General features: G+C 48.4%; 1 protein-coding gene across 4 annotated transcripts in view; it reads right to left on the reverse strand.

Moving 5' to 3' along the window:
- PKIG (cAMP-dependent protein kinase inhibitor gamma) overlaps positions 1-27,416 on the reverse strand; it is a 69,051-nt gene that overhangs the window by 12,034 nt on the left and 29,601 nt on the right. For 3 of the 4 annotated variants that reach the window (XM_066235915.1, XM_066235916.1, XM_066235917.1), the window contains exon 2: positions 4,127-4,196. The gene's annotated coding sequence lies outside the window, so the exon portion shown is untranslated. Of the gene's footprint in view, positions 1-4,126; positions 4,197-15,006; positions 15,177-27,416 lie in introns of those variants that run through there. The other variant, XM_066235914.1, reaches the window with a different exon arrangement.

Consider the following 27,416-nt stretch of genomic DNA (forward strand, 5'->3'; position numbering starts at 1 on the left):
CTCCACCCCTCCCCCCCTCCTTCCTCTCTGTCTCTCTCTTCCCCTCCTGCAGCCAAGGCTCCATTGGAGCAAAGATGGCCCGGGCGCTGGGGATGGCTCCTTGGCCTCTGCCCCAGGCGCTAGAGTGGCTCTGGTCTCGACAGAGCGACGCCCCGGAGGGGCAGAGCATCGCCCCCTGGTGGGCAGAGCATCGCCCCCTGGTGGGCATGCCGGGTGGATCCCGGTCGGGCGCATGCGGGTGTCTGTCTGACTGTCTCTCCCCGTTTCCAGCTTCAGAAAAATACAAAAATAAAAAAGAAAGGGTGACACAGCTTCTACCTGGCTCTCTCGGGACGCTTGTCTTTGGAACCGTGAGCTATCTAGGAAATCTGAGGCTGCCATGCTGTGAGGCAGCCCAAAGCGGCTCCACGAAGTGACCGCCTCTGGAGTCCTGAGATGGCAGAGAGAGAGAGATGAGGCTGGCAGCCCTCGCTGCGCCAGCCACTGTCTGGCTGCAACTGCACAAGAGATCCAAGCCAGAACTGTCTAGCCAAGCGGTCCCCAAATTCCTGCCCACAGAGGCCATGGCCTGAGAAGTGGCTGCTGTTGTTTAAAACCACAGCAGTGTGCAGAGCACACTGGATAACCACAGTGATCTCCAATGGCACACCCTGCTCAGGGGTCCCTCTCCAGTTCCTCCAGAATTCTATACAAAGCATGCCCCAGACACACTGTGCCGACTGCAAAGCAGACCTTATCGGAGCACTCACGTGTACCAGACTTGGGACTAGATGACACGGACACAAAGCAGCGAAGCACCACTGTGTGCTTGAGCGAAGTTCCGTGCGTAGTCAGGGGACGCACAGTAACATGCTGTGTCCAAGACTTCAGCCCTCTACCCCACGGGCAGGCACCGAGTCTTCGTGGGACTGCCAGCCCCCAGCCCAAGTCTTTTGTGCAGCTCCTCGTGGCCCTGGCCGGGGATCTGTCAGCCTCAACACCCTCTTCTCTGACCCAGCAGGAGAGGAGGTCTAACTCTGCCACTTGCAGCACCTTGACTGACTCCTTCCTGTAACCTCTGCACTTGGAATTCACTCAATAGTCAGTCCGCAAGTGTGCACTGAAGTCTCCTGCGGGCCGGGTGTGATGCAGGTACTGATGCGTTTGGTCCAACATCTGCCTGCCCAACTGGTTCCAAGAGAGTAGGTACCCTGACTCTGGTCTGTCACTGTGTCCCCAGCATAGTCCCTGACACATAGAAGATGCAGAATAAATAAACTCATGAATGAACTAATAAACAAACCAAATAAGAACCTAAGAACATCCACCCTCTCAAGCCAGAGATGAAAATAACCACTGCAGTAACTACAGCAAGGTGGAGAGAAAAACCAAGCCCACGATGTGGACAGGAAGACCCTGCGCGGAGCCGCCCCGTCTGACGCCGAGGGAGAAACACGGCCCGCCCGCACCTACGACACCGACACTGCCAGCGTTCTCCGGCCGCTCGCTGAGAAAAGCCTCAGGGACAGGCCGGCTGACAAGTGGAATTACTCAGAAAAAAACTTGTCGCTTGCCTGTGTCAACACCAAATTCGAGCTTGTAGTTTCTTAGCTAATAAAACCATTTATAACATACATTGAGTCAAATTTCATTTGTCTAATTATCCTTAGGGAATGACTCACTCCAGATCACTGAGATTCCCACACTGTTCCTCTTTTAAGTATCAGAACTCTATCTGGAGAAAGCAGATCAGCGGGAACCTAGGACTGGGGAGGGCTGGGGGGATGAGAGGGTGGTGAGTCAAGTGTGGGGGTTTCTCTCTGGGGTAATGAAGCTGTTCTTACACTGACTATGGCAATGGCCGCATGACTGTGAATATACCAGAGGCCACTGAACGGTACACTGTGAATGGGTGGACTGTATGGTATATGAATCATATCTCAACAGAGCCATAAAACAAACTCCACTTGAATTACAATGGATAGAGATTCTTCTCATGTATCACACTAATGCATTAATGTATTACCCGCTAATCTTTTCTTTTTATTTTAATTGAGTTAATTGGGGTGACATTGGTTAATAAAATTACACAGGTTTCAGGCATACACTTCCAGAAGAAATAAGCTGTCTACTGTATCATGTGTTCACCACCTGAAGTCAGGTCTCCCTGGTTGCCACCGACCCCCCTTTTACCTCCTCTACCTCCCCCTAAACTTTTCTTAGTGACTGAAGATCTGGCTGCGAGCACAGTTTTCATTCCTGTTTTTCATCTGTTATAATACAGCAATGTTCTCAGTGGTCTAATACACAGGGCTGTTTGCTTTATTTTCTTCTAAACAGGCCTTTTCGTTTAGAGCTTGGTGGTTCAGCTCAAGTGCTGGGTCATATATCACTCACTGGGGTGACTGTGATCACTTACTGGCTGTGTGATCTCTGGAGAGTTACTAGCTCGCTCCACGCCTCGCTTTTTCCGTGCGTGAAATAACAGAACCAACCTCACTGGGGGGTTGTGAGGATAAGATAGTGTGTATGAAGCATCTAATGCTGTTCTTGGCAGTGCTAACCCAGACTGAAGTTTAGCTATCAACACTGTCCTGCTGTCGTCAGTGGGGCTGCCTGGAACAACCCTCTGAGCCGCGCACACCAAGCCCGAACACCAGCGTGGTATGTTCTGTACACGTGGTGTGTTCATGGGGGGGTACGATTCCACGATTGGACTTCGAGGCATCTGTGGGATGGCTTCAGGAACATCAGGTGATTTGTCCCTGTTCACCCCTAAACAGAAAAACCTAAAGGCCAGCTTAGCTGTCGGACAGGCCAGTGCCCAAGGACCACAGTGGCCCACAACGTATGCCCCTCTAGACCACCGGTTCTTATACTTCCGTGGTCACAGACACATCCGAGAGTCTGAGGAGAGCTATGGACACTTGGCCCAGAAGAGTGTGTGTGTGTATGTATGTACACACTTGTTCCCATGGTTACAGGGGCTCCTCCATCCCAGAAGCCAACCACGAAGCCCTGGTTAAGAGCCCCAGCTAGACTACATGTGAGCCCAGCACTCTCAAGGCGCGGCGGCTCAGTCTCTGACGTTCCCACAGCAGCTGGAACAGGAGGCCCTTTGGAGGCCTGCCCTCCTAACCTGGCCTCAGCCAGATAAACAGCCCTGGGAGCCGGCCGCCACATCCTAGTTACCACAAACATCTGCATCCAGGGGATCCCCAGGGGCACTGAGTCAGAACAGGACACAAGCCAGGCGGTTTGGGAAGCTACTGCAGGTCAAGGCCCAGAGCCTTGCTGATAAGCAGCGGGGGAGCTCCAGTCCAGGGCCGCTGACGGAGGCAGGACTCCTGCTCGGCCAACAGGGACTGCACAGCCTGGAAAGCCCCAACTCCCAGGACTCCAAGGGTGCAAACAGAGAAACCAAGGCTGGAGCTCCTGCCCTCCTGCAGGGAGGCGGAGCTGAAAGGCGTGGGCAGGGCAGGGCAGAGGAGGAGGCTGAGGCCCCGGTCAGAGGCTCTTAAAACCTATCAACTTGTGCCAAAACGTTTAGAGACCATGACAATAGGAACACTGACCCAAGGGGCCACCCCTGCGGCCACCCCTGTTCGCTGAGTCGCATGTTTCTCCCAGAGGCACCTGAGCCAGCTCTCCCCTTTGGTCCGCTGGGCAGCGCTCGTTTCTTTGGATTGGGCTCTGCTTGCTCCTCTATGATCGTATTATAATCACCACAGTGTGCCCTGGTCTTTGTGAAAACAGCTTTGCAGCAAACAACTGCTAGGCAGGAAAGTTGGTATCACACCCAACTCTGCTAAAAACTCCCAGGTAGGAGCCCATCTGCCTAAGGGGATGGCTAAAGAAACCATTCCCTTCCAGCCAGCAGAGGTCAACCGTCTTCCTGGAGGGTCTCATGAATCAAAGACGTTCAGTAGAGCATACTGTGCTCAGAAAGGGTCTGTGAATGGAGTAACAGCTGAGGCACTGCAGTGTGGTATCACAGAACTGCTGAAAAGGGCCCGCCTGCCCTTCCTGAGAAAATTCCTAATTCCATTTGGAACCACTCTCTTTTCCTTCTGCAAACGGAAACAAAGGCTTTTAGGCAAACACTTCCGGATGCCACAGTAGAGGGGTGTGAACAATGACTGCCCACCTGATTCAGTTTCTCCTTCCTGCTCGCATCTCTTCAGATTTCCCACTGTTGACTAATCAGTGTGGAAGTTCTGGGGAATCAGAAGAAAAGAAAAAAAAAATTAGAGCCCGTCATACTCCAGGGTTGTAAACGGAAACAATCTTTTTTGAAGACAAGTGAACAATATCAATGAACGTATTAAATGCGTATATCCTTTGGGTCAAACATCTACAGATTTATACCACAGATAGGGTCACGTGAATCAAAGATGTTCAGTACAGCATAGGGCGTAAAAGCAAGAAAAAAGAGCAACTTAAATGTTAACAGAGTAAGAATTAAATCCTTGCGTAGCAATACGAGAAACCACACAGCCGTCACAAAGAATGCGGGCGATTTCATGGTACCGCGTGGAAAGAGGAGCATGCTGCATTGTTAAGAAGCAGTCTGAGATGGTACACGTTGTCACTTTTTGATAAAAGCGTGAACAGGATTGTTTATGCCTAGAAAAGCATTCGGTATTTGTGTACATAAACTTTTTTGTCTCTACCTAGAAAAAGGCAAGCGGCAAATTACAAACTGGCTCACTCTGAGACTCAGAAACTGGGGGAAGGGAGTAAAAGACGTCCAATCTTTACACGAACTATTTCTGTCTGGGCTGAAACCTTTTAAAGAGGCATGCATAACTGTCAGTCAGCATACATGTGGTTGATTAAAATTCTAAAATAGCAAGAGTGAGGGCCAAAGACATTTCCAGACCGAGACTGAGCAAGCTCGCCATCAGAGACTCAGGAACATTCTCCAACAGAAAAGAAACTAGCAGAAAACAAGTGAGGCTCCAGAATCAACGGTGAGCTAAGAAATTAGTAAGCATATTGGTAAACTTAAAGAAGTACTCATTAAGCAAAATGCAGCTGACGAGGAGATAAAGACAAGTTCAACAATACCTGACAGTATCACACGTTTTACAGGAATAACATTGTAGATGGACAAGAGAGAATTAAAACTTTTTAAGGTTCTTCATTATTCAGGAAAACACAGAAATATTGTTTTTTTATTTTATTTTATTTTTTATTTATTTTTTTTGTATTTTTCTAAAGCTGGAAACGGGGAGAGACAGTCAGACAGACTCCTGCATGCGCCCGACTGGGATCCACCCGGCACCCCCACCAGGGGCTACGCTCTGCCCACCAGGGGGCGATGCTCTGCCCCTCCGGGGCATCGCTCTGCTGCGACCAGAGCCACTCTAGCACCTGGGGCAGAGGCCAAGGAGCCATCCCCAGTGCCCGGGCCATCTTTGCTCCAATGGAGCCTTGGCTGCGGGAGGGGAAGAGAGAGACAGAGAGGAGGGAGGGGAGGGGGGTGGAGAAGCAAATGGGCGCTTCTCCTATGTGCCCTGGCCGGGAATCGAACCCGGGTCCCCTGCACGCCAGGCCGACGCTCTACCGCTGAGCCAACCGGCCAGGGCTATTGTTTTATTTTAGACAAAATATCCATGATGCATATTAAAATGTTAAAGGTAAAATAACAACACTGTATGTAAAAAGAGTGCATGTTTCAAACCAGCTAGCATGCTTCTGGGTCAAGAAGGCTAAGTATCCAAAAATGTCAATCCTTCCAAAATTACTACATAATTTTAATTAACTTTCATTAAAATTGAAAGAAGCCCAGGCTGGGTAGCTCAGTTGGTTAGAGCATTGTCCCAATACACCAAGGTTGCAAGTTCGATCCTTGGTCAGGGCACGTACAAGAATCAACCAATGAATGTATGAATAAGTGGGACAACAAATCAGTATTTCTCTCCCAATACTGCTTCTCTAAAATCAATTAAAAATTTTTAATTTCAAAGAGAATACTAATAATTATTTTGGGGGAAGAATAGATAACATTACTTTAAAGTTCATATGAAATAATAAAATACCCAAGAAAAACTAGACATGAAATAGAAAATTATAAAAAATATTTAGGGACTCCGCTTATGAGAAAATAAAGATACTAAAAAGATACTATAGTAAATAAAGATTTTTATTTACTATAAAGATAATAAAAAGATAAGGTATTATTAACATAAGAACAGACAAAAAGGTCCATGAGCTAGATAGAATAGCGAGTCCAAAAATAGACACAATAAAGGACCTTATTTATGACAAGAATAGGATTTCAACACCAAGCAGAAGAGAGAGCTTATTTAAAAAACGGTACCAGCATAGCTAGAACAAAGCTTGCCTACTACCGCTCACAGTGTGTAAGCAAATGCCAGGGGGACTGAAGGTCCACAATGAAATTAAAACCATAAAAGTAGCATCCCCCCCTGGCGGGCGTGCCAGGTGGATCCCGGTCGGGCACATGCGGGAGTCTGTCTGACTGCCTCCCCGTTTCCAGCTTCAGAAAAATACAAAAACAACAACAACAACAACAAAACCATAAAAGTATTAGAAGAACACTTGGGAAAATGTTTTTATAACTTCGAGGTAGAGAAGTTATTCTTAAACAAGGTGAGAAATCCAGACACTATAAAAAGAAAATTCAAAAACAGACACTTTACAACTAAAAACATTAAAATTCTACTATAAATTTAGTAGAAAAAATTTTAATAGATAACAGACTAGGAAAAATATTTGCAACACATATGGTGTCCTTGATATATAAATATATAAACAGCTACTACAACTTGAGAAAGAGGCAACAATTAGAAAAAAAATGGGTGAAGGAAACAAGAGGAAAATGAAATGGCCAATTAACATGAAGCAACGTCCAATCTCACTGGTGCGACGGAACACACAGAATAAACAACTGTGCGACACCATCAACCTCCCTCTCGCCCCCATCGGCTGGGGCACAAGATAAAACAGAGGCAGAGGGAGGGAAGGGGGAGGGTTGGTGAATGCAAAGAAGGAAAGAAGGAGGGTTGGTGAGAGGGGAAAGACTATCTAACATTGGTAAAGACCCAGGGAGATGCAAATACTCATATTTCTGGGGAGAATGTAAATTAAGACCTCTTTGTCAAGTAGAATGATATTACCTACTAAAAGGTTGAATACACATACTCTTTGACCCAGAAATATTACTTTTGAAAATGTAACCTATAAAAATAAAAACACCAGTAGAGGATTTATATGTAAAGATATTTAATGCAATAATATTCCTAGTAGAAGAAAAAACGAGTAACAACTTGAATATGGGTCAAAGGTGCACGGCTGAATATACTGTGGTACCTCTCGATCGAGAGCCCTGAAGCTAATTAAAAGGGCGAATTCTAGTTTCACCTACCTGTAATGTATTATTTAGTGGGGAAAATAAATTGGGAACTAATAAAGTATGGCCCCACTCTGACAAAACAAACAGCCATAGACAACACAAACTCTATATCCATCTATCTAGGAGCCTGGAGAAGATATGGACAGATAGTCACCAAACTGATAACACTGGTTATCTCAGAGGGCGGGAACGGGAATTAGAGGAGGAGAGATTCTAAGTTTTTCTTTACATATCTTCCAGTTGTTTAATTAGTTAGAACGAGCACATGTATTACTTTAGGGAAAATAACAGAGAAAATAAGATAATAACAAACACATGAGCAGAGAAAGGTCGCTGGAAACTGTTACCCAGCACCCATTCATCTTCCCAGGGGACAGTTAACAGCACTGCCGCTTTCTTTTTTGGTCAAAATAGAACAATTTTTAAAAAACTCCATGAAGGGGGGGGTGCACTTTATTTCCTAAGCATTTATGCCTCTTATTTTAAAATGGGAAAAAAATTTAAAGATAAAGAAGTTATCCCTTGAAAATCCAGAAGAAAGCCTAAAGCTTTGGCTCGAGGCTGCCCTGCCCAGGTGGCGAGCGGCTGGCTCTGTGCCGGTGACTGTTTCCCGCGGCTGCGGCCCGGATGGCCTTCCTTCCCAAGTCCATGCACTGCCCTCCTGGGAGTGAGTGCACCCTGCCGGATGCCAGAGCCCTGACAACCACATCTCAGCTCAGAGGCTCCCGTGCTCTCCAAGCACACGCTTTGGCTCCTGTACCACACAGGTTCTGAATTTAGAGACGTGAAATGAATTGTTTTGCAAACCATTTTTGGTTGAGGGAGGGAGGAAGGAGAGGAAATGGTTTAGCCCAGTGGATGAAGCAAACGAGAAAAGAAGGATAGCATTTCTGACAAGCTCTTGAAGGACAGCTACCTATGCTGAATCGGCCAGTTCAGTTATCTGGAAAGTACATTATGCCCTCCCGCCCCTGGTGGAATGCTCTGCTTTTAACCTTTTTTTTTTTTTTTTTTTTTTTTTTTTTTTTTAGAGAGAGGCAGACAGGAAGGGAGAGGAAAGCATCAACTCGTAGTTGTGGCACTTTAATTGTTCATTGCATTGATTGCTTCTTACATGTGCTCTGACTGGGGGCTCCAGCTGAGCCAGTGACCCCTTGCTCAAGCCAGTGACCTTTGGGCTCAAGCCAGCGACCATGGGGTCATGTCTATGATCCCACACAAAGCTGGCAACCCTGTGCTCAAGCAGGTGACCTCGAGGTTTTGAACCTGGATCCTCAGCATCCCAGGTCGATGCTCTATCCACTGTGCCACCACCTGGTCAGGTTCTGCTTTAAACTTTTATCCTTTTACTTCACTGATAACATTGCATTGAAATAATAATGATACCGCACACTTGTATAGCACTTCATATCTTGGAAAGCACTTCAAGATACTTTACTTGACCTTTACAACACTGCTGGGATCACACCAGTCTCATACCGTGTAGAGGTGAAAAGGAGGCCCAGAAAAGTTAAGGATCTTTCTAGGTCACACAGCAAGTTGCTAACAAAGCTGCAAAACAAATGCTGGTTGCCAAACCCCAGGTCCAGGAGGGAGCTCCAGTCTGACATTACAGACAAGAGGAACCACAGCCAAGCCAATGAATAAAACAGGCTCTTGGGAAGAACAGCTTCTTCCTGCCCCTCATGAAACAATTGTAAACTAGGGGCAGCAGTCTATGCCGGGTTAGGAAGGACCTTGCCGATAAGGTGCAATACAGCTGCTGCATAAGGGAAGGAAAATCCCCTCGTCACTAGGCCCCGCCTCGATGCTTTTACACTTCTAACTGTAACCTCTGCTTCTCTTCCCTTTCCCTCTGTGCTTTCCTGCCGTGGGCCCTTCCACACGTGCACCTCTCTCTCTGCCTGAATCATTCTCTCTCTCTCCATAGCTCCCTCTTCCCCCCTCCCTGCCTCCTGCCTCTGCTCTTGGCGTAACTGCCTCCTCACCGTGGTTTCACCACCACCTCTTTGGGCCAGCCTGCCCTGACCCCAGCCCCCTCATCCATCACTCGCTGTTTATTTCAGAGCGCCACTACTTGTCCTGGGAGCTTCGTGTGAGGAAGGACCAGGCCTGTTTTATGTAACACTGCTCACCTAGCAACTTGCCCACTGCCTGGCAGACATCAGATGCTCAATAAATATTGGATGAATACATGAAATTTTCCTGAAGTGAACAGAGAAGGTCCGTCTCAAACGCTACTCTTTCTCTACTTTCTCAGGCACAACACTGTCCCTCTCATGGGCACATAAGCATATGTGTTAGAGGTATCTGCGTCTTCTTTACCTATCAGCCTCTGAGCTGCTTATCGGTCTTCCTCACCCAGGTGTTCATTCCCCAGAGGACCTTGCGTGACGGCTGACACGAGAGGTGAACGAATTCATGCACACGTACGGGAGAGGGCACCTGGAGGCTGCAGCCTCTAACCAACCACAGGGAGTGGGTCCCCCTAGCCAGGGGCCTGAGCCCCTGAAACACGGGCACCTTGGAGATATGCAAACAGACGCTGCCCAAGGAGAAATTAAAATCAGAACTAGACCCGGCGTGGTAGTGCGTGGGCAAGACAACGAGGGGAAAGCGTGCTAATAGGAGCTTGTATAGGCGGACGCTGTCTGGTGCCAAACTGGAAATTTGTATCAGAGATCTAAAAATGTTCACACCCTCTGACCTAGCCAGGCCTTCTTAAAACATCAGAGGAGTCAGATCAGTGGGTGATGACTTAAGTATGTTTTTCTGAACTGTCTAGTTTTCCTTCCATGGACACGTTCTAATTTTGTAATCTGGAAGAAAGGAAAAAAAAAAAAAGCCCACACAAGAAATGCTATAAAAAAGTAACAAGAGACAATCCAGTGGTGATTTTAGACTACAAAATCACCCATCCCTCTGTCTCCTCGTTAACCGAGGGCTGCAGATTGAGGGTCCTCGGAGGTGGGGTCCCGGCATTTTGTGCAGACGTCCTTTCTCTGTCTGAGACCACGTGGGGCTGGAGGCGCCAGGAGCGGAAGCTTCAGCAGGGGGCAGCTCTCCTTTCTCCTTCCTGCAAAGGCTGCCAAAGCTCAGGAGCCACCAGCCCAGCTCAAGGTCAGGCCCTCCATCCTGGGATGATTCACTCACCTGCCCGCCTTCCCCGATGCACTAAGAACTGCACGGAACCAGGCCTGTCTCCTAATCAGCCTGTTCCTCTAGTCTCATGCTTAGTACTAGCTGGCCCTCAGTACAGTGTGCTGGATGTCAAGACCACACCTGTGAAGCTCTAAATATGACTGACCTAGGTCCCAGGGACATAATAAGTACACATTAGCTACCAAATACTTCATTGCTCAGGGCCCTGAGGCCCATTATTCAGTTTCAAAGTGTCAAGTGAAAGACAAGTAAGTATCGATTTCTTGGAAGCTTAAGAGACTCCTTTTTGTTTGTTTTAAAGATCTTATTGATTTTGCAGAGTTGGTGGAGGGTGGGGAATGAGAAGTAGGTGCTTCACTCTAGCTGTTCATTGGTTGCTTGTCAGATGGGCCTTGACTGGGCAAGCCCAGGGTTTCGAACCAGCAGCCTCAGCGTTTGGGGTTGGCGCTCTATCTACAGTATGGCCACAGGCCAGGCAAAGAGGCTCCTTGTAAATAAAGCTGGACCGCTGGCTTCCTCCAGTAGAGCGGATGCATTTTACCCTGCAGTCGGAATCCCTCAGCATCACAGCGGACTGCAACTTCCGAAGAAACCAGCCAGAAAGCACAGCACGCACTCCAAGTTTTCATACGGCAAGCGTGGCTTCCAAAGACGGGGAGCTCAGCTCGGAGCCGTGATTAATGACTTGTTTCCAAGAACTTTACATTTTTCCATGTCTGTCTCCACTTAGGAACCACTCCTGGCCTTCCGTCAAAACAGTAGAATTAATTGGGCAGCTCGGCTTCTTGTCACACTCGGAAAGTAACACCTGCCACCAGCTTCTTCCCTCGGGGCTGGGCCAGGGCCGCCCGGTCGTGGGAGAACAGCACCCACTTCTGCTTCTGGCCTCGGCGCCTGACTGGGTGACCGGAAGCAGCGCTGGAGCTTGGTGTGAAGATCCGAAGAGGCAGCTCCAGGGCCCATCGCGAGGGCTTCAACAATGCTGGGGTCCAAGATGGCTTCAAGCTCCTCATACAGAAGCTGTCCATGACAGCGGGACAGGGGCCGGTACACACTGGCCAATGTCCACTCTCTGGAAGCCGTACAGCAGCTGATCCTGAGTGTGTACTAGGGTAACTACGTTCATTATGTAACGAGCTCTACCCTAGTTCATCCTCAGAGTAACCCTCCGAGGCAGGTCTGATCGTGACATCCACTGTACAGAAGAGGAACGGGCTCTGGGAGGGGACGTGATCTGTTCGTGATGCTTCGGCAAGGAGGTGCTAAGGGCAGGGCTCCACTGCTACCCTTGCCAGTGTCACACTGAACCATAAATTGTCTAAAGTGACAGAAACTGTGGACACCCCCCAGTCCAGAGGTGGAAAAGGCAAATGCTCGTGTGGGCCAAGAGACATGCAGGAGATCAGAGAGAGCAACAGACTGGGCCCAGGAACGGCACAGATGGAGATAAACGGGAGAACACAGCCACCTACAGGCATCAAAAATCAGATAAAAATAAAACCCCAAACCACACTGACTTCCGACTCTAGTCCACGCTTCCTCATTTTATACACAGATGGAGAAACTGAGATTCAGGAAAGGGATGTGGAAAAGTCAGTCCAGGGCAGTGGAGAGTTCAAGGGCTTCGGGGAGAGCCAGTTCTCACACGGAGACGCAGCTCTGCCGGCTGAGTGGTCTCGTGCAAGCCGCTTCACCTCTCTGTGCCCTTCTCCGTGTGTAACAAAGATCATTTCTGCTTCACGTCATCGCTGTGACGATTAAAAGGAGTCCACATACGTATGCCCAGCCTTGTGCGCAACATGTGTTTCAGGAAGATACAAAAGCCAAGCCAGAGCTTGGGACATGACAGTCCCACAACCTACGTCCTCTGCTAAGACGCCCTGGGCTTACTGCAGCGGCAGGTGGAACATGCGAGGAGAAGCACCCTGAACACAGTGCCGACTCCGCCAGCGCAGAATGAGAAACGAGGCCACCCGCATCTGGGTCCCGAGGGCCTGGACTGAGGGGTGTGGGCAGTCCACCACATCCCCACTGCCTCTGCCCCAGGTGGGAACCACAAGGACTAGGTAGATACTTGCTTCCAGAATACTGCCTCCCCACCACCACCTTAGGAAGAGAGATGACTTTTTAAATTACCCAAAATCTCACCCTGGCCAGTTTGCTCAGTGGTAGAGCATCAGCCTGATGTGTGGAAGTCCCGGGTTCAATTCCTGGTCAGGGAACACAGGAGAGTGACCATCTGCTTCTCTATTCCTCCCTCTTCTCTCTCTCTTTCCCCACTCCTACAGCCATGGCTCACTTGAGCAAGTTGGCCCTGGGTGCTGAGGATGGCTCCATGGTCTCATCTCAGGAGCTAGAATAGCTCAGTTGCTGAGGGACAGAGCAACGGCCCCCAATGGGCACAGAATCGCCCCCTAGTGGGCTTGCTGGGTGGATCCTGGTCTGGCTGCATGTAGGAGCCTCTCTCTCTGCCTCCCTTCCTCTCACTTAAAAAAAAAAAATTACCCAAAATCTCAAGATCCTGGGGAGTGAAGGGAGGCAGAGGTGGAGGAGGCCCCAGCCTTCCCACGGCCTGTGCCCATGGGTGGCCATGGCAACAACAGTCCACCATTGAAGGGCTGAGCTGTTGGGAAGACCACACACAATTCAAGACATGCCAAGGGGCTTTGAGAACCCTCCTGGTAACACAGATCTTAATTCAAGCGAATAGTTTTTAAATGCCACATCTTCCTGAGGGGCAGGGCCTCTGATGGCCTTAAAAATAAATATCTCTTAAGTGGCCGAAAGCTGGAACCTTGGAGACTCACAATCCAAGATGTGACAACTTCCTCTGCGTTTCTTCGGGCCATGGCCCTGGCCGCCCCTCCCCAGAGGCAGGAGGGGCCGCGTCTGGGAGAAGCGAAGGGGAAGGGAGGCATTGTAAAGGGACTTCCCCTCCCTCCCTCCCGTCCTTCGCCAAGCTGGGAACTAGAATGGTGGGCTTTGAGGTCAGACTCAGGATGCTGTATCTCCTCTGTACCGAGGTGCCAGGCTTCCCACCAGACAACGGGGCACAGTGATGGATGAGACACTCACAGAAAGGGTGCTTACAGTTTAACGGGGGCACAGTGACCTGAAGTTATGCCAATAATTCCGTAAGCACAGTTCAGGATAACATGAGAACGGGCAGCGGAGACTCACCCTCGTTGGTGGGGTAGGAACAAGACTGGACCCTCGTGTAATGAAAGGGATGAGCACGACAAGGAGCCTGGCACTCAGGAGTGCTCCGCAATGCCACTTCCTTTTCTCCTCCCTCCAACGTGTGAGCATGCGGGCACGTGCACGTGTCATCACACCGACACTTTCTTCAGGATCACCAAGCCTGACAAAACTCTAAAGCTCAGCAGTGACTTCATGCTGCCTGTTTTCTGTCCTCTCTGTGTTCTCTCCCAGGAGCCAGCGTGCAGGCATTCTGGGATACAAACGCCAAGGGCGCTTGGCTTCTCAAGCCCTGAGGGCTCTTCTCAAAGGGGACAGAGCAACCGTCATCTCCAGGTCATCTCCGGCCGGACTTGGAAACACTTGATCATCTAGAATCATTTTCATTTACGTAGGAGTGAGCAAACGGGCCCGCAGCTGGGTGGCCCTTCTAATATACGGTGGCTCTTCGTTTTCTGTGTTCCCTTTAACTGTGATCCTTCAGCTACTTGTCCCTGCGAGCAGGGGAGGTGGGTGACCTACAGCGACTGCAGGCCACCTCACCCAAGCCACCTGAGAACCCTCTGCGCAGGCACGCACTGGGCGTAGCATCAGTGGGATTAAAATCCTGAAAACAGAGCAGAGAAAAGGCCCCTGGGCTCACATGCTCTGTTTATTTTCCAGGAACAAACAGTGAATTTCCCAAAGGAAGCCGGGAAAGCTCACAGAGCAAGGCCGAAGATCTCCAATGCTGCTCCCCTTCCCGGAGTTCTGCACGCGGCCACGGCGGGCTGGAGCGAGCGGAGGCGAGGAAATCATTCGTGACGTCTAATCACATCTCTCTCTCAACTTTAAAACATCCATCTTTTATCTGACTAGGGGTAAGTCTCCACAATATGAGGGAAAGACTGAGGAAAATTTTCACTTTGAGAGGCACTTCTCTTTAGAATGTCTAAGGAAAATTTGTACCACCTTTGTAATCAGAAAAACATATACATAAAGGTCTTACAAACACCAGTTTCTAAGGGAGTATTTTTTCACCTATTTCTGGAACAAGGAGCTACTTTTAAAGCTCTAGATCCTCTGTCAAAGTTCTTGGGTAAAGAGGAAAACAGCATTTGAATGGGGTCCATCTGTGTGACGGGACTAGCCCTAAGCAGTTTCTGACAAAGCCATAATTTTCAGTGCAATAATATAGCGTGATATAAAAATAGACACTTCGTGACCAACAAGAGCAGGCTCTCCAGAGAGCTCTGCCCACGAGCTCTGCCTTCTCCCTGGGGGTGGCAGAATGAAGTTCTACTTACAAGAGCAGAGAGTGTCTTCCGAGTCCAGTGCTCCTCGGCCGAAAGAGAAAGTAGAATTTAAGAAACCAGGGTTCAAAACGCCCCCCTTCTGAGGGTAAGTCAGATTCGCAGGCTGGGCAGGATTCTCTTACCCCTTCTCTCCCCCTCGCCCGTGTCTCCTAAATGAAATGCACTTCGAGGTTTTAGTGGGTGTTTCCCACGTCTCCGGCCAAGTCAGTCCCCATTTGCTGAAATCCAATGCTCAGCCTGATGATGTCAACCACTCGGCTCCCTCGCTCAGTTTCCACCTCTCCCTGCACAGGAGAGATCCATTTCCTCTGGACAATGAGCCAGGGGGTTGTAACCGCATCCCCGGCCGTCGTCACACTTGCCTAACATCCTTCCTTCAATTTTCAACACTGGAGCCTTACTGACAAAAGGCTTCCTATCCACTCACTGGGCCAGGACTCCGGGCGTAAATCACTTTGCCTCAGCCCCCGCCCACTGTGGGCTACCTCGTTTTCTTTGCAGTGTTTTAATTTGCTTCTTCGGTGTATAATACATGAGGTTAGGGTGGCGATCTGCTTCCCTACCCCACCCTACCCCCTCTCTTTCTGCCTGCTGCATTTTCCAAGCTGTTTAATTTCTCCATAGTTTTCCACGTGCGTGCTGCGCACAGTGCCTGCGTGAGCTTGTCATTCAGGTAGGGGAAATGACACATGCCCACATGAAAGGCCTGGGAAGGGCACTGGTCTGTAACCTGGGAAACCGGATTCCCATCTCGGTCACACACCTAAATGAATGAATGGCCTTAGGCAAGGCAGCCCTCTGCGGCCCCCTGAGGCCATTTATCCGGCCCCTGCCGCACTTCCGGAAGGGGCACCTCTTTCATTGGTGGTCAGTGAGAGGAGCATAGTTCCCATTGAAATACTGGTCAGTTTGTTGATTTAAATTTACTTGTTCTTTATTTTAAATATTGTATTTGTTCCCATTTTGTTTTTTACTTTAAAATAAGATATGTGCAGTGTGCACAGGGATTTGTTCATAGGTTTTTTTTATAGTCCGGCCCTCCAACGGTCTGAGGGTCAGTGAACTGGCCCTCTGTGTAAAAAGTTTGGGGACCCCTGCTCTAGACTGCAGTTTCTCCTTCCATAAAATAACGGCATTGATGTCCTCCCTCCCGTAACTCCGTGACTGAGGAGCTTAACAAACGCGACCTGAGGCATTTCACTAGAAGCTGAGCGACTGCATGCTCGAGGGAGGGAGGAACCCAGGAGGGGTCACAGGACACTGCTCAGGAGGTCAGGCTCAGCCGGGCTCCTGCCACCCCCTCTCTCTGGGAACTGCACTGTTTTCTCTGGGAGAAAACCCAAGATGATTCACTAAACAAGTCCTGGGGGACATGGAAAGAGGCACCCTTAACTGCCAGATGAGATGAAGGAGCAAGAGACTAACTGCCTTAGGGTCTAAGGCAGAAGAGCAGTGGTTACAGGAGCTGGTAACAACTGCCTGCATCTGCAGAGCGCTCGACGGAGGAGGCTCAGGAACCTCTCCCCTCCGTGTGCAGCGGGGAGCACCATGACACGGCCAGTGGTTACGAGATCGGGTAACAACTGCCTGCATCTGCAGAGCGCTCGACGGAGGAGGCTCAGGAACCTCTCCCCTCCGTGTGCAGCGGGGAGCACCGGGACACGGCCAGTGGTTACGAGATCGGGTAATAACTGCCTGCATCTGCAGAGTGCTCGATGGAGGAGGCTCAGGAACCTCTCCCCTCCGTGTGCAGCGGGGAGCACCATGACACGGCCAGTGGTTACGAGATCGGGTAACAACTGCCTGCATCTGCAGAGCGCTCGACGGAGGAGGCTCAGGAACCTCTCCCCTCCGTGTGCAGCGGGGAGCACCGGGACACGGCCAGTGGTTACGAGCATCGACCCGGGAGCCAGACATGTGGTCTGAACCCTGTGTGACTCAACTTCTCTGCACTTCAACTTTGTTTTTGTTTTTACTGTAAAATGGAATGTTAGGGCCTCCATTTTAGAACCGCGAGTATTAAGTAACATGTAAGGGAAATGAAAGGCTTTGGCACATGCTAAATGTTGATAGGTGGCAGCTCTCACTGTAGTATGTAATCTCATTTGATTCTCATTTTGTAAGAATTAGGTATCCAGGGCTACATTTATCAATCTCCTTTTCCTGAATAGGAAAACGAAACACAGAGAAGTTAACTAACAGGCCTAAGGTCACACAGCTCAAGATGAAAGGGCCAGATTGGAAAATGCGTCTTAATTAGGCCAGCACACATGCCACACACATGCCAATGCCATTCTCATGATGGTTATTTCACCGAGCCTGCCTTATTCCTATATGGGATCATCTTCTCTTGGGAAAATGAGCCAAGCTTATTAAAACAAATGGGCAAGGGGTGGAAGGAGAGTTCTCCTGGGCTCAGCCAGGCCAGGGATGGGGAGAGCTTGTGATTCTGCTGCTTAAAGAAAACCACCAGGTAAGAGGTGGTGCTTACTTGTTTTACCAACAAAGTGCTGTGTGGCCTAAAGCAAGGCTGGGCTTCAATCCCCCAAAGAGGCAGATGTGATTTGTCTTAAAGTCACTTGGATGGGGCCTGACCAGGCGGTAGTACAGTGGATAGAGCATCGGACTGGGACGCGGAGGACTCAGGTTCGAAACCCCAAGGTCGCCAGCTTGAGTGCGGGCTCATCTGGTTTGGGCAAGGTTCACCAGGTTGAGGCCAAGGTCACTGGCTTGAGCAAGGGGTCACTCGGTGTGCTGTAGCCCCCCCCCCCCCCGTCAAGGCACATATGAGAAGGCAATCAATGAACAACTAGGGTGCCGCAATGAAGAATTAATGCTTCTCATCTCTCTCCTTTCCTGTCTGTCTGTCCCTATCTGTCCCTCTCTCTGTCTCTGTCACCAAAAAAACCCCCCCACAAAAACAAAAACAAAAAACTACTTGGATGGGAAGTTAGGGGTGAACTCTACTGAGAAAGCAGCTATTTATAGGTGGGGGTAAGGCTGTGGTAGTTAGTAACTTAACTAGAATTTCAATTAGTTCTCAGGAAATTCTTATGCTCATCAAGAAAGGGCCAAGCCGACAGACTCTACAGAATTAGGGGGGAGTTTGCCAATCTGATGGCTTTCCCACAAGCTGGTGTGGGGCTGCACAGGCTAAGAAGGACACCAGCCTGGTAAGCCCCGGGGAGGGACAGTCAACGCTCGAGACCTGGCTTCCCATTCCCAGCTGTGGGCTGCGTGCACCGGGACCTCGCTGTGCATGTGCCTTGGTTCCCAGCGTAAGACAAGGATTAAGCTGGCGTTTGTCTGGCAAGGTTCTCATGTGGATAAGCGCCTGGCACGTGATACCACAAGTTGAAAACTACTTGCAAAGATAAGCTTTACCATCTTCATAGTGAGACATTATTTTCTAAGTCTGACTCAGTCTCACCCTCCTCCGCCCTAAGGATGTGTCAATGAGTGAATAAGGTCCAGAATGCTGGGAGCCAGTAAAGGCGCCCAGTTTTCTCAGAACATCAGGAGGAGTTAGGAACAAAAGCTGGACGAGGGGTCGGGAGCGCTCTCCGCAGGGACACTGGGCTTGGAGGGCAGGAGACCAGGCCATCGTTGGCCAGGCCTTTGTTCCGAAAGCCCGAGCAGACCAGGAAACCAGGCTGGGCTCCTGACAGGTCAGCTACTGACAACACCCTCCGCGCTCCAAATCATGTTTCCTTACTTGAACAAAAATACCGTATTTCCCCATGTGTAAGATGCTCCCGTGTATAAGATGCACCTTAATTTGGGGGGCTGAAATTTGAAAAAAAAAAATATATATTACATAAAGTTATTGAACTCAAGTTTTATTCATCATAAAATTCATACAACTCCTCATCACTGTCAAAACTCCCATCCATTAGCTTGTCCTCATCTGTGTCTGATGATGAATCACTGTCTTCATATATTGCCTCGTCCTCAGTTCCATCTGTGGCATTTAAAATGACACAACCGGCCCTGGCCGGTTGGCTCAGCGGTAGAGCGTCGGCCTAGCGTGCGGAGGACCCGGGTTCGATTCCCGGCCAGGGCACACAGGAGAAGCGCCCATTTGCTTCTCCACCCCTCCGCCGCGCTTTCCTCTCTCTTCCCCTCCTGCAGCCAAGGCTCCATTGGAGCAAAGATGGCCCGGGCGCTGGGGATGGCTCTGTGGCCTCTGCCTCAGGCGCTAGAGTGGCTCTGGTCGCAACATGGCGACGCCCAGGATGGGCAGAGCATCGCCCCCTGGTGGGCAGAGCGTCGCCCCATGGTGGGCGTGCCGGGTGGATCCCGGTCGGGCGCATGCGGGAGTCTGTCTGACTGTCTCTCCCTGTTTCCAGCTTCAGAAAAATGAAAAAAAAATAAATAAGTTAAAAAATAAATAAATAAATAAAATGACACAACCACTGTATAAGACGCACCCAGTTTTTAGACGCTAAACTTTCTGGGGAAAGGTACGTCTTATACATGGGGAAATACGGTAATAGTAAGGAGCTCATTCATAAAAATGAATATGGTGTTCTTCTACAACATGTATATTGTAACATTTGCCTTGCAGACTGAGCAACGGTACACCTGTGACAGAATCCACGAGGAGAGGACTGTGACAAGGCCGGCACTCTCCTATTGTCTCCTGACAATGGCGGATGCACTTCGCGCACTGAGGCCGTGCTGGGTGCTGAGCACTCCACAAATGCCACTTTATGTCGTCCTTACAATAATCAGGTGCAGGAGGTAGTATTAATATTTTCACCTTACAAATGTGGAAAGTGACACGTGCAGAGACTGCAAGCTACAGAGGTTCACAGGAGTAAGTGACAGAGCCCAAGGCCCAAGCCAGGATTGTCTGGGGCCAGGCTCGTATTTTCTTTTATTTTTTATTAATTTTAATGAGGTGACCAGGCTCGTATTTCTAAGTCCCTGACTCTAATACCTCTTAAAGGGTTTCCCTGCAGGAAACATGGCTGGTTTTCAGCACTACTGGCTCCGTTTGAGGATAAAAGGGGTTGGCCGCTTCACAGCAAGAAGCTGGCCCACAGGGCTCAGAGGGCCCCTCCACCACAAAGCTGCCAAATTCTCACCCCCACCCTCAGTCTGGGAGGGGTCTCTCTCTCTGAATTTCCTTAGGACTTTATCTGTTTCTCCTTAAGAAATGTTTCCTTTTCTCTTTTGAGGTATATTTATTTCTGGGCAGATTTTAATTCTTCTGCTACAATTTGAGCTTCTTAAGGAAAAGAACCATGTCTAATTTATGAGCATTTGGTACATATTATGGGACACTTATCAAAATAGAAAATCCATGAACAAAAACAAAAACTATTGAATGTTTATCATATGCCACATAATACTCTAACATAATCATAATAGCTTATCATAAAAAAAATAGTAAAATCGCGAAGGACGGGAAAAGAGAAAGGAAACCATCCCTCATCCTAGCACCCAGACACAACCAGTTACCCTCCTGGGGTCAGACACAGTCACACCAATACTCAAAACAGTGTTTGGAAATCAGACCGTTCCGTCAGTTTTTTGCAGGGAAGAGTCAACCCCACACAAGGTGACAAAGAAATGTTCTGGTTTTTGTTTGTTTGGGAGTACATCTGGCTGCTCTTCTTCAGGGTGTGATGATCTGATGCTCCACACTTCCTGGCCCCCCGCAGATTTCTGCAGATGTGCTGCTGAGAGCTGTCCAGAGGAGGGAAGCCTGAGCATGCACTGAGAAAATGGGAAAATGGGTAGGGGTCCGCAGGACTACACTGCCCCTCCCTGCCTTTTTCAGCTTCTTTAGATCTGCTTCCCACCAGGTGAGACGGCTTTCAGACTGGGGCAGTTATAGGACAGGTGGATCTTTACGCAAGTACATTTTTTAACCAACTTAGCCTCGTTGATGTTTACAACTGAAGAGGGCATGTGATCAATGCCAAGCCAGAGAAGGCGGGAGACTTCCAGGCTGCAGAGCCTGGTGCTCTACCAGTCGGAAGTCCTTCCACAGAGCCCAGGCCCCCCCGGCCACTGCACTCTGCCACTGACCACTGCACACAACCCTCCTCATCAGATGTCAGATTAAATGGCACTTCCCTGTGAGCCAGGTTAGCTCCCCTTCTGTGTGGGTCCCAGGGCACCCTCTATTTCTCCTCTCATAACCCTAACTCATGTTATGGCTAGTACATGTTATATGTTTTCCCTGCCACACTGTAAACTCCCTGAGACCAACAACATGTCTCCCTTGTTCGTGGCGCAGAACAGGACACTCAATAAACATTTTCTAAACAACCCCTAATACACACCTACACACACACCCACCTCGGGTAGTCGAGGCTTGAAGTGAAGAAAGCAATAACATGCTTTTTAAAAAGTATAATGTCTTAGCCCTGGCCAGTGGGCCCAGCAGTAGAGCGTCGGCCTAGTGTGTGGAAGTCCTGGGTTCGATTCCCGACCAGGGCACACAGGAGAGGCGCCTATCTGCTTCTCTACCCTTCTCCCTCTCCTTTCTCTCTCTCTCTCTCTCTCTCTCTCTCTCTCTCTCTTCCCCTCTGGCAGCCAAGGCTCCATGGGAGCAAAGTTGGCCCAGGTGTTGAGGATGGCTCCATGGCCTCCGCCTCAGGCGCTAGAATGGCTCCAGTTGTAGCAGAGCAACGCCCCAGATGGACTGAGCACCGCCCCCTGGAGGGCAAGACAGGTGGATCCCGGTTGGGCTCATGAGGGAGTCTGTCTGCCGCCCCCCACTTCTCACTTTGGAAAAATTAAAAAAAAAAAAGAAAAAAAAAAAGAAAGTATCACGTCTTTGGAAACCAGGCTTTGACTCTTGCACAGTCAGCCCCAGCCTACCCACTCCCACAGCCCCAGAGAGGCAGGAGGCTCTGCAGAACCTGGGGCAGAGAGCCGAGGGGGCTTTAAATAAACTGAAAGATCTGCCTGGGGCCATTCAGGGCTTCTAGTAAGAGACCAGGGATCCTCACGCTAACCTTTGCAGAGCCGAGTCTAACTGCTGTGCGGGTGCCCTGAAGCAAAGTACACCCATCAAAGTGGTACCAGTAGCTTCCCAGGCAGGGGTGAGGCCTAGGGGGCAAACAGACAACCAATTCCAGAGGAAACCAAGGCCTCTCTCTCTCTCTTTTAAATTACTTAATGTTTAAGAGAGAGAGAGAGAAACCAATTTGTTGTTCCACTTAGTTGTGCACTTATTGGCTGCTTCTTGTATGTGCCCTGATTGGGAATCGAACCCACAACCTTGCTATATTGGGACGACGCTCTAGCCAACTTAGCTATCCGGCCAGGGCAAGACCTATCTCTTAAAAGGAGTCTTTTATTATTAATTACAAATGGGGGGAAAAATCACAAAGTATTTGAGGAAAACCAATAGCACGATAGATTGAAATAAAGAGACAATGGATCCTATAATGAAAAAGGAACTTCAGATAAATGGGAAGCTTAAAAAAATAGTCTTATGTCTTTAGAGATATTCTGAAGATACTGTGCTGTGTCCATAAAACATAAAATAAACTGATAATACTGGACTCTTGGAAATTGATATGGACAGAAATGAACAATTCAGTAGCAGGACTGGAAAATAAGGAAATCTTTCAAAATATAGAGGAAACTATTCACAGGTTATAAAAGGGTCTCGACATAGAACAACAGTCCAGGAAGTGCACCATCAGACTAAACAGGGATCCCAGAAACTGAAGAGAGAGGGAAAGAAAGTCCAACAGAAAATGAAGAAATCATGAGGAAGAATCCACAAAGCTAAAGGAAGACTGCATCTTCACAACGAGAAATTTACAAAGTGTTGAAATGGAAGAAAAGAGATCATAGCTACACACAGTCTCCCAATCTTCCAAAATTCAAAACAGAAAAACAAAATTCTAAACGTTTTTAGAGACATATTATTTCAAAAGAAAAGAATCAGACTTCTTACCAGCAAAACTGGCTGCCTGAAGACAATGGAGCAATGCCTTCTGAGGGAAAGATTCTAAAGAAAAATGATCGGGAGCCTAGACTTATACTCAGCTAGGCAATAAAGACATTTTCAGACATGCAGGGACTTGGGACAATTTATCTCTCACGCACTATTTTATCAGTAAACTCCAGAAGAGCGAGGGTTTAAACTAAGAAGACTTGAGAAACAGAGATCTCACAAGCAAGATGAAAGGAATGTCAAAGGGGAGGATGCGGATAGACCGTGGCTGACTCACAGGCTGGAGGCGCCAGTCTGCCTACAGGAGGAGGTGGAAGGCGCTGGACCTAGGGGACCGGACTGATGGGATTCCCTGAGAGGTTTGCTGAGAACTGCATTGAAAGTCTGTGGGACAAGTGTGGAAGACTTAGCAATAAGAAACAACAACAAAAAAACCCGGAACAAACAAAAATACCTACAGCATGTTAAAGCAGCAGCTCTTAAAAATAAAAATAAAATAGGCCCTGGCCAGTTGGCTCAGTGGTAGAATGTCGGCCTGGCATGCAGGAGTCCTGGGTTCGATTCCCGGCCAGGGCACACAGAAGAAGCGCCCATCTGCTTCTCCACCCCTCCCCCTCTCCTTCCTCTCTGTCTCTCTCTTCCCCTCCCGCAGCCAAGGCTCCATTGGAGCAAAGTTGGCCTGGGCACTGAGAATGGCTCTGTGGCCTCTGCCTCAGGCGCTAGAATGGCTCTGGTTGCAACAGAGCGACGCCCCAGATGGGCAGAGTATCGCCCCCTGGTGGGCATGCCGGGCGGATCCCGGTCGGGCAGCATGCGGGAGTCTGTCTGACTGCCTCCCCATTTCCAACTTCGGAAAAATACAAAAAGAGAAAAATAAATAAATAAAATAAAATAAAGCCGTTATTACAAAGTCCAGGAAACAGTCATACAGAAAAGAAAAATAATTAGATTGTTACTCGCTCAGTGGTAGACAAGAGTCACAACATCCGCCATGCTGTAACACTGTAAAACATTGAACACTGATTTAATCAAAACGTGGTATCGGGAGAAAAGGGTAAGAAGTGTGAGTGGGGCTGTGGTGTTTACAGAAAAGCTAAAGCCTCACATGCTGGTCAACAAGTAACAGCTAAAACTAATGAATAAAGAGTCCTGACTGGGTCGTTCTATTGGTTAGTGTTGTCCTGATATGCCAGGGTCACGGGCTCGATCCCTGGTCAGCGCACATACAAGAAGCAACTGATGAATGCACAAATCAGTGGACCAACAAACTGATGTTTCTCTCTCCCTTTCTTTTACTCTAAAATCAATCAATACATAAAAAAGTTTTTTAAATAAAACTGATGAATAAAGAAAGAGCAGTATGCCCTAGACCAGGGGTCGGGAACCTATAGCTCGCAAACCAGATGTGGCTCTTTTGATGGCTGCATCTGGCTCACAAACAAATCTTTAATAAAAAATATAATAACGTTAAAAATATAAAACATTCTCATGTATTACAATCCATTCATTTCCTACTGTTCATGTTCATGGTTGCGGGTGGCTGGAGCCAATCACAGCTGTCCTCTGGGACAACACCAAATTTTTATTGGATAATGCATAACATACACGGGTCGTTATATGGCTCTCTCAGCCAAAAAGGTTCCTGACCCCTTCCCTAGACAGATAGCTTGGCTGGTTAGAGCATTGCATCAAAGCACAGAGGTTGCTGGTTTGATCCCTGGTCAGGGCACATAAAGAAACAGATCAATATTCCTTCCCTATCCCTCTTCTGTCCTCTCTCTCTAAATCAATAAAATAACCATTAAAAAAATGGGTACAGAAATAAAATAGATGAAAAAACAAAGAAACAGCCTGACCAGGCAGTGGCGCAGTGGATAGAGCATCTGACTGGGATGCGGAGGACCCAGGTTCGATACCCCGAGGTCGCCAGCTTGAGCGCGGGCTCATCTGGCTTGAGCAAAAGCTCACCAGCTTGGACCCAAGGTCGCTGACTTGAGCAAGGGGTTACTCAGTCTGCTGAAGGCTCATGGTCAAGGCACATATGAGAAAGCAATCAATGAACAACTAAGATGTCGCAACGAAAAACTAATGATTGATGCTTCTCATCTCTCTGTTCCTGTCTGTCCCTATCTATCCTTCTCTCTGACTCTCTCTCTGTCTCTGTAAAAAAAAACAAAAAAACAAAGAAACAGCAGTATGGTAGTGTGTGGTCCTGGTTTGGATCTGATTTGAACAAAAAATACTTAAGAGTTAATTGGAGAGCTTTGCTAATAATAAGGGATTATTAATTATTTCATGTGTGATTATGGTAGTGCATATGCATGTATATGAGTCCTCAGTCTCTTAGAGATACATGCTGAAGCAGTCATTGATGAAATGACATAATACAGTATGTAGTAGCAGGGGAAATGGCTATAGGCTTAGATGAAATAAAACTTGTCTTGAGTATTATTATTATTTTGAGAGAGAGATAGAAAGGGAGAGAGAGAGAGAGGAAGCAGAGAGATGAGAAGCATCAACTCCTAGTTGCTTCACTTTAGTTGTTCATTGACTACTTGTCATATATGTGCCTTGACGTGGGGGAGGGAAGGGCACAAGCCAAGCCAGCGACCCTGGGGCTCAAGCCAACAACCCTGGGGCTCAAGCCAGCGACCCTGGGGCTCAAGCTAGCGACCCTGGGGCTCAAGCCAGCGACCCTGGGGCTCAAGCCAACGACCCTGGGGCTCAAGCCAGCGACCCTGGGGCTCAAGCCAGCGACCCTGGGGCTCAAGCCAGCGACCCTGGGGCTCAAGCCAACAACCCTGGGGCTCAAGCCAGCGACCCTGGGATCATGTCGATGATCCTGCACTCTAGCTGGTACGCCCGCACTCAAGCAGGAGACCTCGGGGTTTTGAACTGGGGACCTCTGAGTCCCAGGGCGACGCTCTATCCACCGTGCCACCACCGGTCAGGCTGGTCTTGATTCTTGAAGCTGGGTAATGTGTGACATATGAGGGCTCATTATACTATTCTCTTTAGTTTTGTATTTGTTTGGAAATTTCCACAATAAGAAAAGACAGCTATATAAGCATATTATTTAAGATAGAGTAAAAAAAAAAAAAAATCCTAGAACAAACAGCTAACAGGACCAAAGTACAGGCTCCTGGGAATGGAACAGGAGGGAGGGGAATAGAGGGGTGAGGGCAGAGGAAAGCTGTTTTTTAGTGTAAGTTTTAAATGTTATTTGACCTTAAAAAGAACAAAGCAAAACTGGGTGCTTGTGCCATTTTGACAAAAACAATAAAAAAAAAATAGAGGTAATATTATTTAAAGAAATGGAAGTAACCACCAGAAGAACTGAAGGCAGAAAAATTAAATGCTTGCCTCAGACTAAGGGGTTAAACAGGGTAACAGTGCATTTTATGTCATTTCACAATATGGACTTGAAGGCTTCTTTTAATGATGTATCGCTTTTTATTTTTTAAAAACGTTATTATGCCTGACCTGTGGTGGCGCAGTGGATAAAGCCTTGACCTGGAATGCTGAAGTTGCCGGTTCAAAACCTTGGGCTTGCCTGGTCAAGGCACATATGGGAGTTGAAGCTTCCTGCTCCTCCCCACCTTCTCTCTCTCTCAATCTCTCTCTCAATCTCTCTCTCTCTCCTCTGAAATGAATAAATAAATAAAAATAATTTAAAAAAAAACACGTTATTATTATCAGTTTTTGCCATCAGCTTTTTTAGCAGGGCCTTTTGCTAACCCTGACATCTACAAACTGAATCTTGTTTCTCCAGGTGAAGAATCAAACTCCCCACGTGACTATCCCCAACATTACCTGTAATAATAACCATTATTGCCACTCAGCTGTTATCTCCCGTTTGTCAGTGCTTTACACTTGTCATTTCTAATCTTCGTAACACTCCACCCCTGCAAGGCAGGTATTGAGACTCCCATTTTACTGAGGGAAAGACTGAGGCTGAGAGACATTAGCCATTTGCCCAAGGTCACAAAGGAGGCCAGGCTTGGGAGACTCTTCCCCCCACTCCACCTCCCCTTACGTCTCACTGGTTCGGTATGGTCCAGACGTGCTGTGACATAAACTTCCTCACCAACTCCACGAAACAGGAGAGACAATATTACCTGCACTTGACATACGAAGAAACCGAAGCTAAGAAAAGTTAGGTAGCGTGCCTAAGGATCTATCTAGTACTTCTCTCCTCTCTTGAATCATCTATGCCCTCAACGGCAAAATGTCAAGTTATTCACCCTCCTCATGGGCATCTGACCTAAAAGTCACTGTAAATGAATGCAGCTAAAGCAGGAATTAAAAGAGAGAGAGAGAGAGAGAGACTTATTTTTTCCAAAAGAAATATAGTAACAAACCACGGAATATCCTCAGCTGCTCTAAGGCCAGCAGGCTGCCTGCATGCTCAAAGGGGCTCTCAGAACGCAGACCAGCTGCTGGCTCAGGCGGCCTGCAGCAGTGCCGAGAACCA

This window comes from Saccopteryx bilineata, chromosome 6 (assembly GCF_036850765.1).
Source record: "Saccopteryx bilineata isolate mSacBil1 chromosome 6, mSacBil1_pri_phased_curated, whole genome shotgun sequence".
NCBI lineage: Eukaryota > Metazoa > Chordata > Mammalia > Chiroptera > Emballonuridae > Saccopteryx > Saccopteryx bilineata.